Consider the following 18,763-nt stretch of genomic DNA (forward strand, 5'->3'; position numbering starts at 1 on the left):
AATAACTGAGATGTAGAGCGTTCTCGATCGGAATTAAGTATTTTGCGCCAATTTGAATCGTGCAAATTGAACGTTAGCTAAGCGCCAGGCAGTTGGGGCTTGACCACTTGAGGACCTCTAGAGAAAATTGGAGGCAGGGCATTGCTCCTCTTTTGGACCCAATGCTCGCTCGCGAGTTAATCTGTGCTGAAGACATTGTATCACCGGGAACACATCATTCAAAATTTTGCCCTATCAACATTCGATGGAAGAATAGTGGCCTACCATGGTGGAGACGGGTGTTGGAGAATAGGTGACGGCGAAATAGAATACGGAAAAACTTGAGGTGGAAGTTGAGAAGAGTTTCAAAAGTGAAAGCTGGGATTTTCAGTGTGTTAAATCACCTGTTCAACCAAAGGATTATATAGGAGAAGGGAGGATAAATAACATTTTTCATGCATTAAAGATGATAACAAAATTAGTTTGTGTAACCTTCATAATTCACAGCCACTAATTTAGAAATTTAGTCTAAAATTTAAAAATTGGAACTAGCACCGAGCATCATAATTAATACCCAGAATGGTACTCCGAAGAGTGGTTCGAACATAATTAATACCCAGAATGGTACTCCGAAGAGTGGTTCGAATGGTCCGAAACGTGAGTATGGTACTCCGAAGAGTGGTTCGAATGGTCCGAAACGTGAGTTATTTACTCCGAAGAGTGGTTCGAATGGTCCGAAACGTGAGTTATTTGAAAGGTAACTACTCTGAATGGTACACTTTATAAGATATTAATTTTGAAATTAAATTATAATAGTGCATGACTTTGTCGCCCAATGGATAAGGCGCTGGTCTACGAAACCAGAGATTCTGGGTTCGATCCCTAGCAAAGTCGTTATATGTACAGTTTTTACCTCCAACCGAGTAGTACAAAGTCTATTTTTATTACAAGTCCGAAATGTTACAATTCGGTCATTCAAGACCCAATGTAATTTCTCCTACCGAGTAATACAAAGTCTAAAATGTTACAATTCAGATATTCATGGTTTGAATAGTTACTACTCAAACAGTTGCTGAGATGCGAATCGTTCTTTATAGGAATTCGGTATTTTGCGCCAATTTGAATCGCTCACATCGGGCATTTGCGGGCCGATCCGGGCGGAAGATATTATCAAGAGGAAAGTTTGTCCACGAAAGATCGCACGGCCATAGAGCAAGCAATGCATCAGTAACTACTACTCAGACAATAACTGAGATGTAGAGCGTTCTCGATCGGAATTAAGTATTTTGCGCCAATTTGAATCGTGCAAATTGAACGTTAGCTAAGTGCCAGGCAGTTGGGGCTTGACCACTTGAGGACCTCTAGAGAAAATTGGAGGCAGGGCATTGCTCCTCTTTTGGACCCAATGCTCGCTCGCGAGTTAATCTATGCTGAAGACATTGTATCACCGGGAACACATCATTCAAAATTTTGCCCTATCAACATTCGATGGAAGAATAATGGCCTACCATGGTGGAGACGGGTGTTGGAGAATAGGTGACGGCGAAATAGAATACGGAAAAACTTGAGGTGGAAGTTGAGAAGAGTTTCAAAAGTGAAAGCTGGGATTTTCAGTGTATTAAATCACCTGTTCAACCAAAGGATTATATAGGAGAAGGGAGGATAAATAACAGTTTTCATGCATTAAAGATGATAACAAAATTAGTCTGTGTAACCTTCACAATTCACAACCACTAATTTAGAAATTTAGTCTAAAATTTAAAAATTGGAACTAGCACCGAGCATCATAATTAATACCCAGAATGGTACTCCGAAGAGTGGTTCGAATGGTCCGAAACGTGAGTTATTCGAAAGGTAACTACTCTGAATGGTACACTTTATAAGATATTAATTTTGAAATTAAATTATAATAGCGCATGACTTTGTCGCCCAATGGATAAGGCGCTGGTCTACGAAACCAGAGATTCTGGGTTTGATCCCTAGCAAAGTCGTTATATGTACAGTTTTTACCTCCAACCGAGTAGTACAAAGTCTATTTTTATTACAAGTCCGAAATGTTACAATTCGGTCATTCAAGACCCAATGTAATTTCTCCTACCGAGTAATACAAAGTCTAAAATGTTACAATTCAGATATTCATGGTTTGAATAGTTACTACTCAAACAGTTGCTGAGATGCGAATCGTTCTTTATAGGAATTCGGTATTTTGCGCCAATTTGAATCGCTCACATCGGGCATTTGCGGGCCGATCCGAGCGGAAGATATTATCAAGAGGAAAGTTTGGCCACGAAAGATCGCACGGCCATAGAGCAAGCAATGCATCAGTAGCTACTACTCAGACAATAACTGAGATGTAGAGCGTTCTCGATCGGAATTAAGTATTTTGCGCCAATTCGAATCGTGCAAATTGAACGTTAGCTAAGCGCCAGGCAGTTGGGGCTTGACCACTTGAGGACCTCTAGAAAAAATTGGAGGCAGGGCATTGCTCCTCTTTTGAACCTAATGTTCGCTCGCGGGTTAATATAAGCAGAACACATTGTCAGGTGGGGAGTTTAGCCTTGACATATCGCAGAGCTATACCACCGGCACCACATCATTCAAAATTTTGCCCTATCAACATTCGATGGAAGAATAGTGGCCTACCATGGTAGAGACGGGTGTTGGAGAATAGGTGACGGCGAAATAGAATACGGAAAAACTTGAGGTTGAAGTTGAGAAGACTTTCTAAAGTGAGAGCTGGGATTTTTAGTGTGTTAAATCACCTGTTCAACCAAAGGATTATATAGGAGAAGGGAGGATAAATAACATTTTTCATGCATTAAAGATGATAACAAAAGTAGTCTGTGTAACCTTCATAATTCACAACCACTAATTTAGAAATTTAGTCTAAAATTTAAAAATTGGAACTAGCACCGAGCATCATAATTAATACCCAGAATGGTACTCCGAAGAGTGGTTCGAATGGTCCGAAACGTGAGTTATTCGAAAGGTAACTACTCTGAATGGTACACTTTATAAGATATTAATTTTTAAATTAAATTATTATAGTGTAGGACTTTGTGGCCCAATGGATAAGGCGCTGGTCTACGGAACCAGAGATTCTGGGTTCGATCCCCAGCAAAGTCGTTATATGTATAATTTTTACCTCCAACCGAGTAGTACAAAGTCTATTTTTATTACAAGTCCGAAATGTTACAATTCGGTCATTCAAGACCCAATGTAATTTCTCCTACCGAGTAATACAAAGTCTAAAATGTTACAATTCGGACATTTATGGTTTGAGTAGTTACTACTCAAACAGTTGCTGAGATGCGAATCGTTTTTTATAGGAATTCGGTATTTTTCGCCAATTTGAATCGCTCACATCGGGCATTTGCGGGCCGATCCGTGCGGAAGATATTATCAAGAGGAAAGTTTGTCCACGAAAGATCGCACGGCCATAGAGCAAGCAATGCATCAGTAGCTACTACTCAGACAATAACTGAGATGTAGAGCGTTCTCGATCGGAATTAAGTATTTTGCGCCAATTTGAATCGTGCAAATTGAACGTTAGCTAAGCGCCAGGCAGTTGGGGCTTGACCACTTGAGGACCTCTAGAGAAAATTGGAGGCAGGGCATTGCTCCTCTTTTGGACCTAATGTTCGCTCGCGGGTTAATATAGGCAGAAGACATTGTCAGGTGGGGAGTTTAGCCTTGACATATCGTAGAGCTATACCACCGGCAACACATCATTCAAAATTTTGCCCTATCAACATTCGATGGAAGAATAGTGGCCTACCATGGTAGAGACGGGTGTTGGAGAATAGGTGACGGCGAAATAGAATACGGAAAAACTTGAGGTGGAAGTTGAGAAGACTTTCTAAAGTGAGAGCTGGGATTTTTAGTGTGTTAAATCACCTGCTCAACCAAAGGATAATATAGGAGAAGGGAGGATAAATAACATTTTTCATGCATTAAANTCAACCAAAGGATTATATAGGAGAAGGGAGGATAAATAACATTTTTCATGCATTAAAGATGATAACAAAAGTAGTCTGTGTAACCTTCATAATTCACAACCACTAATTTAGAAATTTAGTCTAAAATTTAAAAATTGGAACTAGCACCGAGCATCATAATTAATACCCAGAATGGTACTCCGAAGAGTGGTTCGAATGGTCCGAAACGTGAGTTATTCGAAAGGTAACTACTCTGAATGGTACACTTTATAAGATATTAATTTTTAAATTAAATTATTATAGTGTAGGACTTTGTGGCCCAATGGATAAGGCGCTGGTCTACGGAACCAGAGATTCTGGGTTCGATCCCCAGCAAAGTCGTTATATGTATAATTTTTACCTCCAACCGAGTAGTACAAAGTCTATTTTTATTACAAGTCCGAAATGTTACAATTCGGTCATTCAAGACCCAATGTAATTTCTCCTACCGAGTAATACAAAGTCTAAAATGTTACAATTCGGACATTTATGGTTTGAGTAGTTACTACTCAAACAGTTGCTGAGATGCGAATCGTTTTTTATAGGAATTCGGTATTTTTCGCCAATTTGAATCGCTCACATCGGGCATTTGCGGGCCGATCCGTGCGGAAGATATTATCAAGAGGAAAGTTTGTCCACGAAAGATCGCACGGCCATAGAGCAAGCAATGCATCAGTAGCTACTACTCAGACAATAACTGAGATGTAGAGCGTTCTCGATCGGAATTAAGTATTTTGCGCCAATTTGAATCGTGCAAATTGAACGTTAGCTAAGCGCCAGGCAGTTGGGGCTTGACCACTTGAGGACCTCTAGAGAAAATTGGAGGCAGGGCATTGCTCCTCTTTTGGACCTAATGTTCGCTCGCGGGTTAATATAGGCAGAAGACATTGTCAGGTGGGGAGTTTAGCCTTGACATATCGTAGAGCTATACCACCGGCAACACATCATTCAAAATTTTGCCCTATCAACATTCGATGGAAGAATAGTGGCCTACCATGGTGGAGACGGGTGTTGGAGAATGGGTGACGGCGAAATAGAATACGGAAAAACTTGAGGTGGAAGTTGAGAAGAGTTTCAAAAGTGAAAGCTGGGATTTTCAGTGTGTTAAATCACCTGTTCAACCAAAGGATTATATAGGAGAAGTGAGGATAAATAACATTTTTCATGCATTAAAGATGATAACAAAATTAGTCTGTGTAACCTTCATAATTCACAACCACTAATTTAGAAATTTAGTCTAAAATTTAAAAATTGGAACTAGCACCGAGCATCATAATTAATACCCTGAATGGTACTCCGAAGAGTGGTTCGAATGGTCCGAAACGTGAGTTATTCGAAAGGTAACTACTCTGAATGGTACACTTTATAAGATATTAATTTTGAAATTAAATTATAATAGCGCATGACTTTGTCGCCCAATGGATAAGGAGCTGGTCTACGAAACCAGAGATTCTGGGTTCGATCCCTAGCAAAGTCGTTATATGTACAGTTTTTACCTCCAACCGAGTAGTACAAAGTCTATTTTTATTACAGGTCCGAAATGTTACAATTCGGTCATTCAAGACCCAATGTAATTTCTCCTACCGAGTATTACAAAGTCTAAAATTTTACAATTCAGATATTCATGGTTTGAATAGTTACTACTCAAACAGTTGCTGAGATGCGAATCGTTCTTTATAGGAATTCGGTATTTTGCGCCAATTTGAATCGCTCACATCGGGCATTTGCGGGCCGATCCGAGCGGAAGATATTATCAAGAGGAAAGTTTTCCCACGAAAGATCGCACGGCCATAGAGCAAGCTATGCATCAGTAACTACTACTCAGACAATAACTGAGATGTAGAGCGTTCTCGATCGGAATTAAGTATTTTGCGCCAATTTGAATCGTGCAAATTGAACGTTAGCTAAGCGCCAGGCAGTTGGGGCTTGACCACTTGAGGACCTCTAGAGAAAATTGGAGGCAGGGCATTGCTCCTCTTTTGAACCTAATTTTCGCTCGCGGGTTAATATAAGCAGAAGACATTGTCAGGTGGGGAGTTTAGCCTTGACATATCGTAGAGCTATACCACCGGCACCTCATCATTCAAAATTTTGCCCTATCAACATTCGATGGAAGAATAGTGGCCTACCATGGTAGAGACGGGTGTTGGAGAATANTATATGTACAATTTTTACCTCCAACCGAGTAGTACAAAGTCTATTTTTATTACAAGTCCGAAATGTTACAATTCGGTCATTCAAGACCCAATGTAATTTCTCCTACCGAGTAATACGAAGTCTAAAATGTTACAATTCGGACATTCATGGTTTGAATAGTTACCACTCAAACAGTTGTTGAGATGCGAATCGTTTTTTATAGGAATTCGGTATTTTTCGCCAATTTGAATCGCTCACATCGGGCATTTGCGGGCCGATCCGTGCGGAAGATATTATCAAGAGGAAATTTGTCCACGAAAGATCGCACGGCCATAGAGCAAGCAATGCATCAGTAGCTACTACTCAGACAATAACTGAGATGTAGAGCGTTCTTGATCGGAATTAAGTATTTTGCGCCAATTTGAATCATGCAAATTGAACGTTAGCTAAGCGCCAGGCAGTTAGGGCTTGACCACTTGAGGACCTCTAGAGAAAATTGGAGGCAAGGCATTGCTCCTCTTTTGGACCAAATGCTCGCTCGCGAGTTAATCTGTGCTGAAGACATTGTATCACCGGGAACACATCATTCAAAATTTTGCCCTATCAACATTCGATGGAAGAATAGTGGCCTACCATGGTGGAGACGGGTGTTGGAGAATGGGTGACGGCGAAATAGAATACGGAAAAACTTGAGGTGGAAGTTGAGAAGAGTTTCAAAAGTGAAAGCTGGGATTTTCAGTGTGTTAAATCACCTGTTCAACCAAAGGATTATATAGGAGAAGTGAGGATAAATAACATTTTTCATGCATTAAAGATGATAACAAAATTAGTCTGTGTAACCTTCATAATTCACAACCACTAATTTAGAAATTTAGTCTAAAATTTAAAAATTGGAACTAGCACCGAGCATCATAATTAATACCCTGAATGGTACTCCGAAGAGTGGTTCGAATGGTCCGAAACGTGAGTTATTCGAAAGGTAACTACTCTGAATGGTACACTTTATAAGATATTAATTTTGAAATTAAATTATAATAGCGCATGACTTTGTCGCCCAATGGATAAGGAGCTGGTCTACGAAACCAGAGATTCTGGGTTCGATCCCTAGCAAAGTCGTTATATGTACAGTTTTTACCTCCAACCGAGTAGTACAAAGTCTATTTTTATTACAGGTCCGAAATGTTACAATTCGGTCATTCAAGACCCAATGTAATTTCTCCTACCGAGTATTACAAAGTCTAAAATTTTACAATTCAGATATTCATGGTTTGAATAGTTACTACTCAAACAGTTGCTGAGATGCGAATCGTTCTTTATAGGAATTCGGTATTTTGCGCCAATTTGAATCGCTCACATCGGGCATTTGCGGGCCGATCCGAGCGGAAGATATTATCAAGAGGAAAGTTTTCCCACGAAAGATCGCACGGCCATAGAGCAAGCTATGCATCAGTAACTACTACTCAGACAATAACTGAGATGTAGAGCGTTCTCGATCGGAATTAAGTATTTTGCGCCAATTTGAATCGTGCAAATTGAACGTTAGCTAAGCGCCAGGCAGTTGGGGCTTGACCACTTGAGGACCTCTAGAGAAAATTGGAGGCAGGGCATTGCTCCTCTTTTGAACCTAATTTTCGCTCGCGGGTTAATATAAGCAGAAGACATTGTCAGGTGGGGAGTTTAGCCTTGACATATCGTAGAGCTATACCACCGGCACCTCATCATTCAAAATTTTGCCCTATCAACATTCGATGGAAGAATAGTGGCCTACCATGGTAGAGACGGGTGTTGGAGAATAAGTGACGGCGAAATAGAATACGGAAAAACTTGAGGTGGAAGTTGAGAAGACTTTCTAAAGTGAGAGCTGGGATTTTTAGTGTGTTAAATCACCTGCTCAACCAAAGGATTATATAGGAGAAGGGAGGATAAATAACATTTTTCATGCATTAAAGATGATAACAAAATTAGTCTGTGTAATCTTCATAACTGACAATCACTAATTTAGAAATTAAGTCTAAAATTTAAAAATTGGAACTAACTCCGAGCATCATAATTAATAACCAAAATGGTACTCCGAAGAATGGTTCGAATGGTCCGAAACGTGAGTAATTCGAAAGGTAACTACTCCGAATGGTACACTTTATACGATATTAATTTTGAAATTAAATTATAATAGCGCATGACTTTGTGGCGCATTGGATAAGGCGCTGGTCTACGAAACCAGAGATTCTAGGTTTCGTCCCTAGCAAAGTCGTTATATGTACAATTTTTATCTCCAACCGAGTAGTACAAAGTCTATTTTTATTACAAGTCCGAAATGTTACAATTCGGTCATTCAAGACCTAATGTAATTTCTCCTACCGAGTAATACAAAGTCTAAAATGTTACGATTCGGACATTCATAGTTTGAATAGTTACTACTCAAACAGTTGCTGAGATGCGAATCGTTCTTTATAGGAATTCGGTATTTTGCGCCAATTTGAATCGCTCACATCGGGCATTTGCGGGCCGATCCGGGCGGAAGATATTATCAAGAGGAAAGTTTGTCCACGAAAGATCGCACGGCCATAGAGCAAGCAATGCATCAGTAGCTACTACTCAGACAATAACTGAGATGTAGAGCGTTCTCGATCGGAATTAAGTATTTTGCGCCAATTTGAATCGTGCAAATTGAACTTTAGCTAAGCGCCAGGCAGTTAGGGCTTGACCACTTGAGGACCTCTAGAGAAAATTGGAGGCAGGGCATTGCTCCTCTTTTGGACCCAATGCTCGCTCGCGAGTTAATCTGTGCTGAAGACATTGTATCACCGGGAACACATCATTCAAAATTTTGCCCTATCAACATTCGATGGAAGAATAGTGGCCTACTATGGTGGAGACGGGTGTTGGAGAATAGGTGACGGCGAAATAGAATACGGAAAAACTTGAGGTGGAAGTTGAGAAGATTTTCAAAAGTGAAAGCTGGGATTTTCAGTGTGTTAAATCACCTGTTCAACCAAACGATTATATAGGAGAAGGGAGGATAAATAACATTTTTCATGCATTAAAGATGATAACTAAATTAGTCTGTGTAATCTTCATAACTGACAACCACTAATTTAGAAATTAAGTCTAAAATTTAAAAATTGGAACTAACTCCGAGCATCATAATTAATAACCAAAATGGTACTCCAAAGAGTGGTTCGAATGGTCCGAAACGTGAGTAATTCGAAAGGTAACTACTCCGAATGGTACACTTTATACGATATTAATTTTTAAATTAAATTATAATAGCGCATGACTTTGTGGCCCATTGGATAATGCGCTAGTCTACGAAACCAGAGATTCTGGGTTTGATCCCCAGCAAAGTCGTTATATGTACAATTTTTACCTCCAACCGAGTAGTACAAAGTCTATTTTTATTACAAGTCCGAAATGTTACAATTCGGTCATTCAAGGCCCAATGTAATTTCTCCGACCGAGTAATACAAAGTCTAAAATGTTACAATTCGGACATTCATGGTTTGAATAGTTACTACTCAAACAGTTGCTGAGATGCGAATGGTTCTTTATAGGAATTCGGTATTTTGCGCCAATTTGAATCGCTCAAATCGGGCATTTGCGGGCCGATCCGTGCGGAAGATATTATCAAGAGGAAAGTTTGTCCCCGAAAGATCGCACGGCCATAGAGCAAGCAATGCATCAGTAGCTACTACTCAGACAATAACTGAGATGTAGAGCGTTCTCGATCGGAATTAAGTATTTTGCGCCAATTTGAATCGTGCAAATTGAACGTTAGCTAAGCGCCAGGCAGTTAGGGCTTGACCACTTGAGGACCTCTAGAGAAAATTGGAGGCAGGGCATTGCTCCTCTTTTGGACCCAATGCTCGCTCGCGAGTTAATCTGTGCTGAAGACATTGTATCACCGGGAACACATCATTCAAAATTTTGCCCTATCAACATTCGATGGAAGAATAGTGGCCTACCATGGTGGAGACGGGTGTTGGAGAATAGGTGACGGCGAAATAGAATACGGAAAAACTTGAGGTGGAAGTTGAGAAGAGTTTCAAAAGTGAAAGCTGGGATTTTCAGTGTGTTAAATCACCTGTTCAACCAAACGATTATATAGGAGAAGGGAGGATAAATAACATTTTTCATGCATTAAAGATGATAACTAAATTAGTCTGTGTAATCTTCATAACTGACAACCACTAATTTAGAAATTAAGTCTAAAATTTAAAAATTGGAACTAACTCCGAGCATCATAATTAATAACCAAAATGGTACTCCGAAGAGTGGTTCGAATGGTCCGAAACGTGAGTAATTCGAAAGGTAACTACTCCGAATGGTACACTTTATAAGATATTAATTTTTAAATTAAATTATAATAGCGCATGACTTTGTGGCCCATTGGATAATGCGCTAGTCTACGAAACCAGAGATTCTGGGTTTGATCCCCAGCAAAGTCGTTATATGTACAATTTTTACCTCCAACCGAGTAGTACAAAGTCTATTTTTATTACAAGTCCGAAATGTTACAATTCGGTCATTCAAGGCCCAATGTAATTTCTCCGACCGAGTAATACAAAGTCTAAAATGTTACAATTCGGACATTCATGGTTTGAATAGTTACTACTCAAACAGTTGCTGAGATGCGAATCGTTCTTTATAGGAATTCGGTATTTTGCGCCAATTTGAATCGCTCACATCGGGCATTTGCGGGCCGATCCGGGCGGAAGATATTATCAAGAGGAAAGTTTGTCCACGAAAGATCGCACGGCCATAGAGCAAGCAATGCATCAGTAGCTACTACTCAGACAATAACTGAGATGTAGAGCGTTCTCGATCGGAATTAAGTATTTTGCGCCAATTTGAATCGTGCAAATTGAACGTTAGCTAAGCGCCAGGCAGTTAGGGCTTGACCACTTGAGGACCTCTAGAGAAAATTGGAGGCAGGGCATTGCTCCTCTTTTGGACCCAATGCTCGCTCGCGAGTTAATCTGTGCTGAAGACATTGTATCACCGGGAACACATCATTCAAAATTTTGCCCTATCAACATTCGATGGAAGAATAGTGGCCTACCATGGTGGAGACGGGTGTTGGAGAATAGGTGACGGCGAAATAGAATACGGAAAAACTTGAGGTGGAAGTTGAGAAGAGTTTCAAAAGTGAAAGCTGGGATTTTCAGTGTGTTAAATCACCTGTTCAACCAAACGATTATATAGGAGAAGGGAGGATAAATAACATTTTTCATGCATTAAAGATGATAACTAAATTAGTCTGTGTAATCTTCATAACTGACAACCACTAATTTAGAAATTAAGTCTAAAATTTAAAAATTGGAACTAACTCCGAGCATCATAATTAATAACCAAAATGGTACTCCGAAGAGTGGTTCGAATGGTCCGAAACGTGAGTAATTCGAAAGGTAACTACTCCGAATGGTACACTTTATAAGATATTAATTTTTAAATTAAATTATAATAGCGCATGACTTTGTGGCCCATTGGATAATGCGCTAGTCTACGAAACCAGAGATTCTGGGTTTGATCCCCAGCAAAGTCGTTATATGTACAATTTTTACCTCCAACCGAGTAGTACAAAGTCTATTTTTATTACAAGTCCGAAATGTTACAATTCGGTCATTCAAGGCCCAATGTAATTTCTCCGACCGAGTAATACAAAGTCTAAAATGTTACAATTCGGACATTCATGGTTTGAATAGTTACTACTCAAACAGTTGCTGAGATGCGAATCGTTCTTTATAGGAATTCGGTATTTTGCGCCAATTTGAATCACTCACATCGGGCATTTGCGGGCCGATCCGGGCGGAAGATATTATCAAGAGGAAAGTTTGTCCACGAAAGATCGCACGGCCATAGAGCAAGCAATGCATCAGTAGCTACTACTCAGACAATAACTGAGATGTAGAGCGTTCTCGATCGGAATTAAGTATTTTGCGCCAATTTGAATCGTGCAAATTGAACGTTAGCTAAGCGCCAGGCAGTTAGGGCTTGACCACTTGAGGACCTCTAGAGAAAATTGGAGGCAGGGCATTGCTCCTCTTTTGGACCCAATGCTCGCTCGCGAGTTAATCTGTGCTGAAGACATTGTATCACCGGGAACACATCATTCAAAATTTTGCCCTATCAACATTCGATGGAAGAATAGTGGCCTACCATGGTGGAGACGGGTGTTGGAGAATAGGTGACGGCGAAATAGAATACGGAAAAACTTGAGGTGGAGGTTGAGAAGAGTTTCAAAAGTGAAAGCTGGGATTTTCAATGTGTTAAATCACCTGTTCAACCAAACGATTATATAGGAGAAGGGAGGATAAATAACATTTTTCATGCATTAAAGATGATAACTAAATTAGTCTGTGTAATCTTCATAACTGACAACCACTAATTTAGAAATTAAGTCTAAAATTTAAAAATTGGAACTAACTCCGAGCATCATAATTAATAACCAAAATGGTACTCCGAAGAGTGGTTCGAATGGTCCGAAACGTGAGTAATTCGAAAGGTAACTACTCCGAATGGTACACTTTATAAGATATTAATTTTTAAATTAAATTATAATAGCGCATGACTTTGTGGCCCATTGGATAATGCGCTAGTCTACGAAACCAGAGATTCTGGGTTTGATCCCCAGCAAAGTCGTTATATGTACAATTTTTACCTCCAACCGAGTAGTACAAAGTCTATTTTTATTACAAGTCCGAAATGTTACAATTCGGTCATTCAAGGCCCAATGTAATTTCTCCGACCGAGTAATACAAAGTCTAAAATGTTACAATTCGGACATTCATGGTTTGAATAGTTACTACTCAAACAGTTGCTGAGATGCGAATCGTTCTTTATAGGAATTCGGTATTTTGCGCCAATTTGAATCGCTCAAATCGGGCATTTGCGGGCCGATCCGTGCGGAAGATATTATCAAGAGGAAAGTTTGTCCACGAAAGATCGCACGGCCATAGAGCAAGCAATGCATCAGTAGCTACTACTCAGACAATAACTGAGATGTAGAGCGTTCTCGATCGGAATTAAGTATTTTGCGCCAATTTGAATCGTGCAAATTGAACTTTAGCTAAGCGCCAGGCAGTTAGGGCTTAACCACTTGAGGACCTCTAGAGAAAATTGGAGGCAGGGCATTGCTCCTCTTTTGGACCCAATGCTCGCTCGCGAGTTAATCTGTGCTGAAGACATTGTATCACCGGGAACACATCATTCAAAATTTTGCCCTATCAACATTCGATGGAAGAATAGTGGCCTACCATGGTGGAGACGGGTGTTGGAGAATAGGTGACGGCGAAATAGAATACGGAAAAACTTGAGGTGGAAGTTGAGAAGAGTTTCAAAAGTGAAAGCTGGGATTTTCAGTGTGTTAAATCACCTGTTCAACCAAACGATTATATAGGAGAAGGGAGGATAAATAACATTTTTCATGCATTAAAGATGATAACAAAATTAGTCTGTGTAATCTTCATAATTGACAACCACTAATTTAGAAATTAAGTCTAAAATTTAAAAATTGGAACTAACTCCGAGCATCATAATTAATAACCAAAATGGTACTCCGAAGAGTGGTTCGAATGGTCCGAAACGTGAGTAATTCGAAAGGTAACTACTCCGAATGGTACACTTTATACGATATTAATTTTGAAATTAAATTATAATAGCGCATGACTTTGTGGCGCATTGGATAAGGCGCTGGTCTACGAAACCAGAGATTCTAGGTTTCGTCCCTAGCAAAGTCGTTATATGTACAATTTTTACCTCCAACCGAGTAGTACAAAGTCTATTTTTATTACAAGTCCGAAATGTTACAATTCGGTCATTCAAGACCCAATGTAATTTCTCCTACCGAGTAATACAAAGTCTAAAATGTTACGATTCGGACATTCATAGTTTGAATAGTTACTACTCAAACAGTTGCTGAGATGCGAATCGTTCTTTATAGGAATTCGGTATTTTGCGCCAATTTGAATCGCTCACATCGGGCATTTGCGGGCCGATCCGGGCGGAAGATATTATCAAGAGGAAAGTTTGTCCACGAAAGATCGCACGGCCATAGAGCAAGCAATGCATCAGTAGCTACTACTCAGACAATAACTGAGATGTAGAGCGTTCTCGATCGGAATTAAGTATTTTGCGCCAATTTGAATCGTGCAAATTGAACGTTAGCTAAGCGCCAGGCAGTTAGGGCTTGACCACTTGAGGACCTCTAGAGAAAATTTGAGGCAGGGCATTGCCCCTCTTTTGGACCCAATGCTCGCTCGCGAGTTAATCTGTGCTGAAGACATTGTATCACCGGGAACACATCATTCAAAATTTTGCCCTATCAACATTCGATGGAAGAATAGTGGCCTACCATGGTGGAGACGGGTGTTGGAGAATAGGTGACGGCGAAATAGAATACGGAAAAACTTGAGGTGGAAGTTGAGAAGAGTTTCAAAAGTGAAAGCTGGGATTTTCAGTGTGTTAAATCACCTGTTCAACCAAACGATTATATAGGAGAAGGGAGGATAAATAACATTTTTCATGCATTAAAGATGATAACAAAATTAGTCTGTGTAATCTTCATAATTGACAACCACTAATTTAGAAATTAAGTCTAAAATTTAAAAATTGGAACTAACTCCGAGCATCATAATTAATAACCAAAATGGTACTCCGAAGAGTGGTTCGAATGGTCCGAAACGTGAGTAATTCGAAAGGTAACTACTCCGAATGGTACACTTTATACGATATTAATTTTGAAATTAAATTATAATAGCGCATGACTTTGTGGCGCATTGGATAAGGCGCTGGTCTACGAAACCAGAGATTCTAGGTTTCGTCCCTAGCAAAGTCGTTATATGTACAATTTTTACCTCCAACCGAGTAGTACAAAGTCTATTTTTATTACAAGTCCGAAATGTTACAATTCGGTCATTCAAGACCCAATGTAATTTCTCCTACCGAGTAATACAAAGTCTAAAATGTTACGATTCGGACATTCATAGTTTGAATAGTTACTACTCAAACAGTTGCTGAGATGCGAATCGTTCTTTATAGGAATTCGGTATTTTGCGCCAATTTGAATCGCTCACATCGGGCATTTGCGGGCCGATCCGGGCGGAAGATATTATCAAGAGGAAAGTTTGTCCACGAAAGATCGCACGGCCATAGAGCAAGCAATGCATCAGTAGCTACTACTCAGACAATAACTGAGATGTAGAGCGTTCTCGATCGGAATTAAGTATTTTGCGCCAATTTGAATCGTGCAAATTGAACGTTAGCTAAGCGCCAGGCAGTTAGGGCTTGACCACTTGAGGACCTCTAGAGAAAATTTGAGGCAGGGCATTGCCCCTCTTTTGGACCCAATGCTCGCTCGCGAGTTAATCTGTGCTGAAGACATTGTATCACCGGGAACACATCATTCAAAATTTTGCCCTATCAACATTCGATGGAAGAATAGTGGCCTACCATGGTGGAGACGGGTGTTGGAGAATAGGTGACGGCGAAATAGAATACGGAAAAACTTGAGGTGGAAGTTGAGAAGAGTTTCAAAAGTGAAAGCTGGGATTTTCAGTGTGTTAAATCACCTGTTCAACCAAACGATTATATAGGAGAAGGGAGGATAAATAACATTTTTCATGCATTAAAGATGATAACAAAATTAGTCTGTGTAATCTTCATAATTGACAACCACTAATTTAGAAATTAAGTCTAAAATTTAAAAATTGGAACTAACTCCGAGCATCATAATTAATAACCAAAATGGTACTCCGAAGAGTGGTTCGAATGGTCCGAAACGTGAGTAATTCGAAAGGTAACTACTCCGAATGGTACACTTTATACGATATTAATTTTGAAATTAAATTATAATAGCGCATGACTTTGTGGCGCATTGGATAAGGCGCTGGTCTACGAAACCAGAGATTCTAGGTTTCGTCCCTAGCAAAGTCGTTATATGTACAATTTTTACCTCCAACCGAGTAGTACAAAGTCTATTTTTATTACAAGTCCGAAATGTTACAATTCGGTCATTCAAGACCCAATGTAATTTCTCCTACCGAGTAATACAAAGTCTAAAATGTTACGATTCGGACATTCATAGTTTGAATAGTTACTACTCAAACAGTTGCTGAGATGCGAATCGTTCTTTATAGGAATTCGGTATTTTGCGCCAATTTGAATCACTCACATCGGGCATTTGCGGGCCGATCCGGGCGGAAGATATTATCAAGAGGAAAGTTTGTCCACGAAAGATCGCACGGCCATAGAGCAAGCAATGCATCAGTAGCTACTACTCAGACAATAACTGAGATGTAGAGCGTTCTCGATCGGAATTAAGTATTTTGCGCCAATTTGAATCGTGCAAATTGAACGTTAGCTAAGCGCCAGGCAGTTAGGGCTTGACCACTTGAGGACCTCTAGAGAAAATTGGAGGCAGGGCATTGCTCCTCTTTTGGACCCAATGCTCGCTCGCGAGTTAATCTGTGCTGAAGACATTGTATCACCGGGAACACATCATTCAAAATTTTGCCCTATCAACATTCGATGGAAGAATAGTGGCCTACCATGGTGGAGACGGGTGTTGGAGAATAGGTGACGGCGAAATAGAATACGGAAAAACTTGAGGTGGAAGTTGAGAAGAGTTTCAAAAGTGAAAGCTGGGATTTTCAATGTGTTAAATCACCTTTCAACCAAACGATTATATAGGAGAAGGGAGGATAAATAACATTTTTCATGCATTAAAGATGATAACTAAATTAGTCTGTGTAATCTTCATAACTGACAACCACTAATTTAGAAATTAAGTCTAAAATTTAAAAATTGGAACTAACTCCGAGCATCATAATTAATAACCAAAATGGTACTCCGAAGAGTGGTTCGAATGGTCCGAAACGTGAGTAATTCGAAAGGTAACTACTCCGAATGGTACACTTTATAAGATATTAATTTTTAAATTAAATTATAATAGCGCATGACTTTGTGGCCCATTGGATAATGCGCTAGTCTACGAAACCAGAGATTCTGGGTTTGATCCCCAGCAAAGTCGTTATATGTACAATTTTTACCTCCAACCGAGTAGTACAAAGTCTATTTTTATTACAAGTCCGAAATGTTACAATTCGGTCATTCAAGACCCAATGTAATTTCTCCTACCGAGTAATACAAAGTCTAAAATGTTACGATTCGGACATTCATAGTTTGAATAGTTACTACTCAAACAGTTGCTGAGATGCGAATCGTTCTTTATAGGAATTCGGTATTTTGCGCCAATTTGAATCACTCACATCGGGCATTTGCGGGCCGATCCGGGCGGAAGATATTATCAAGAGGAAAGTTTGTCCACGAAAGATCGCACGGCCATAGAGCAAGCAATGCATCAGTAGCTACTACTCAGACAATAACTGAGATGTAGAGCGTTCTCGATCGGAATTAAGTATTTTGCGCCAATTTGAATCGTGCAAATTGAACGTTAGCTAAGCGCCAGGCAGTTAGGGCTTGACCACTTGAGGACCTCTAGAGAAAATTTGAGGCAGGGCATTGCCCCTCTTTTGGACCCAATGCTCGCTCGCGAGTTAATCTGTGCTGAAGACATTGTATCACCGGGAACACATCATTCAAAATTTTGCCCTATCAACATTCGATGGAAGAATAGTGGCCTACCATGGTGGAGACGGGTGTTGGAGAATAGGTGACGGCGAAATAGAATACGGAAAAACTTGAGGTGGAAGTTGAGAAGAGTTTCAAAAGTGAAAGCTGGGATTTTCAGTGTGTTAAATCACCTGTTCAACCAAACGATTATATAGGAGAAGGGAGGATAAATAACATTTTTCATGCATTAAAGATGATAACAAAATTAGTCTGTGTAATCTTCATAATTGACAACCACTAATTTAGAAATTAAGTCTAAAATTTAAAAATTGGAACTAACTCCGAGCATCATAATTAATAACCAAAATGGTACTCCGAAGAGTGGTTCGAATGGTCCGAAACGTGAGTAATTCGAAAGGTAACTACTCCGAATGGTACACTTTATACGATATTAATTTTGAAATTAAATTATAATAGCGCATGACTTTGTGGCGCATTGGATAAGGCGCTGGTCTACGAAACCAGAGATTCTAGGTTTCGTCCCTAGCAAAGTCGTTATATGTACAATTTTTACCTCCAACCGAGTAGTACAAAGTCTATTTTTATTACAAGTCCGAAATGTTACAATTCGGTCATTCAAGACCCAATGTAATTTCTCCTACCGAGTAATACAAAGTCTAAAATGTTACGATTCGGACATTCATAGTTTGAATAGTTACTACTCAAACAGTTGCTGAGATGCGAATCGTTCTTTATAGGAATTCGGTATTTTGCGCCAATTTGAATCACTCACATCGGGCATTTGCGGGCCGATCCGGGCGGAAGATATTATCAAGAGGAAAGTTTGTCCACGAAAGATCGCACGGCCATAGAGCAAGCAATGCATCAGTAGCTACTACTCAGACAATAACTGAGATGTAGAGCGTTCTCGATCGGAATTAAGTATTTTGCGCCAATTTGAATCGTGCAAATTGAACGTTAGCTAAGCGCCAGGCAGTTAGGGCTTGACCACTTGAGGACCTCTAGAGAAAATTTGAGGCAGGGCATTGCCCCTCTTTTGGACCCAATGCTCGCTCGCGAGTTAATCTGTGCTGAAGACATTG

General features: G+C 39.8%; 3 non-coding genes across 3 annotated transcripts; all 3 read left to right on the forward strand.

Moving 5' to 3' along the window:
* The first annotated feature begins 800 nt into the window (after positions 1-800).
* TRNAR-ACG lies at positions 801-873 on the forward strand. Its single transcript has one exon. It is a non-coding gene; the product is annotated as a tRNA-Arg (tRNA).
* A 2,159-nt stretch (positions 874-3,032) lies between these two features.
* Positions 3,033-3,105, forward strand: TRNAR-ACG. The gene has a single exon. It is a non-coding gene; the product is annotated as a tRNA-Arg (tRNA).
* Positions 3,106-4,225: 1,120 nt separating this feature from the next.
* TRNAR-ACG lies at positions 4,226-4,298 on the forward strand. The gene has a single exon. It is a non-coding gene; the product is annotated as a tRNA-Arg (tRNA).
* Positions 4,299-18,763: the final 14,465 nt, after the last annotated feature.

Source organism: Ipomoea triloba, chromosome 8, assembly GCF_003576645.1.
Source record: "Ipomoea triloba cultivar NCNSP0323 chromosome 8, ASM357664v1".
In the NCBI taxonomy this organism is placed as follows: Eukaryota; Viridiplantae; Streptophyta; class Magnoliopsida; order Solanales; family Convolvulaceae; genus Ipomoea; species Ipomoea triloba.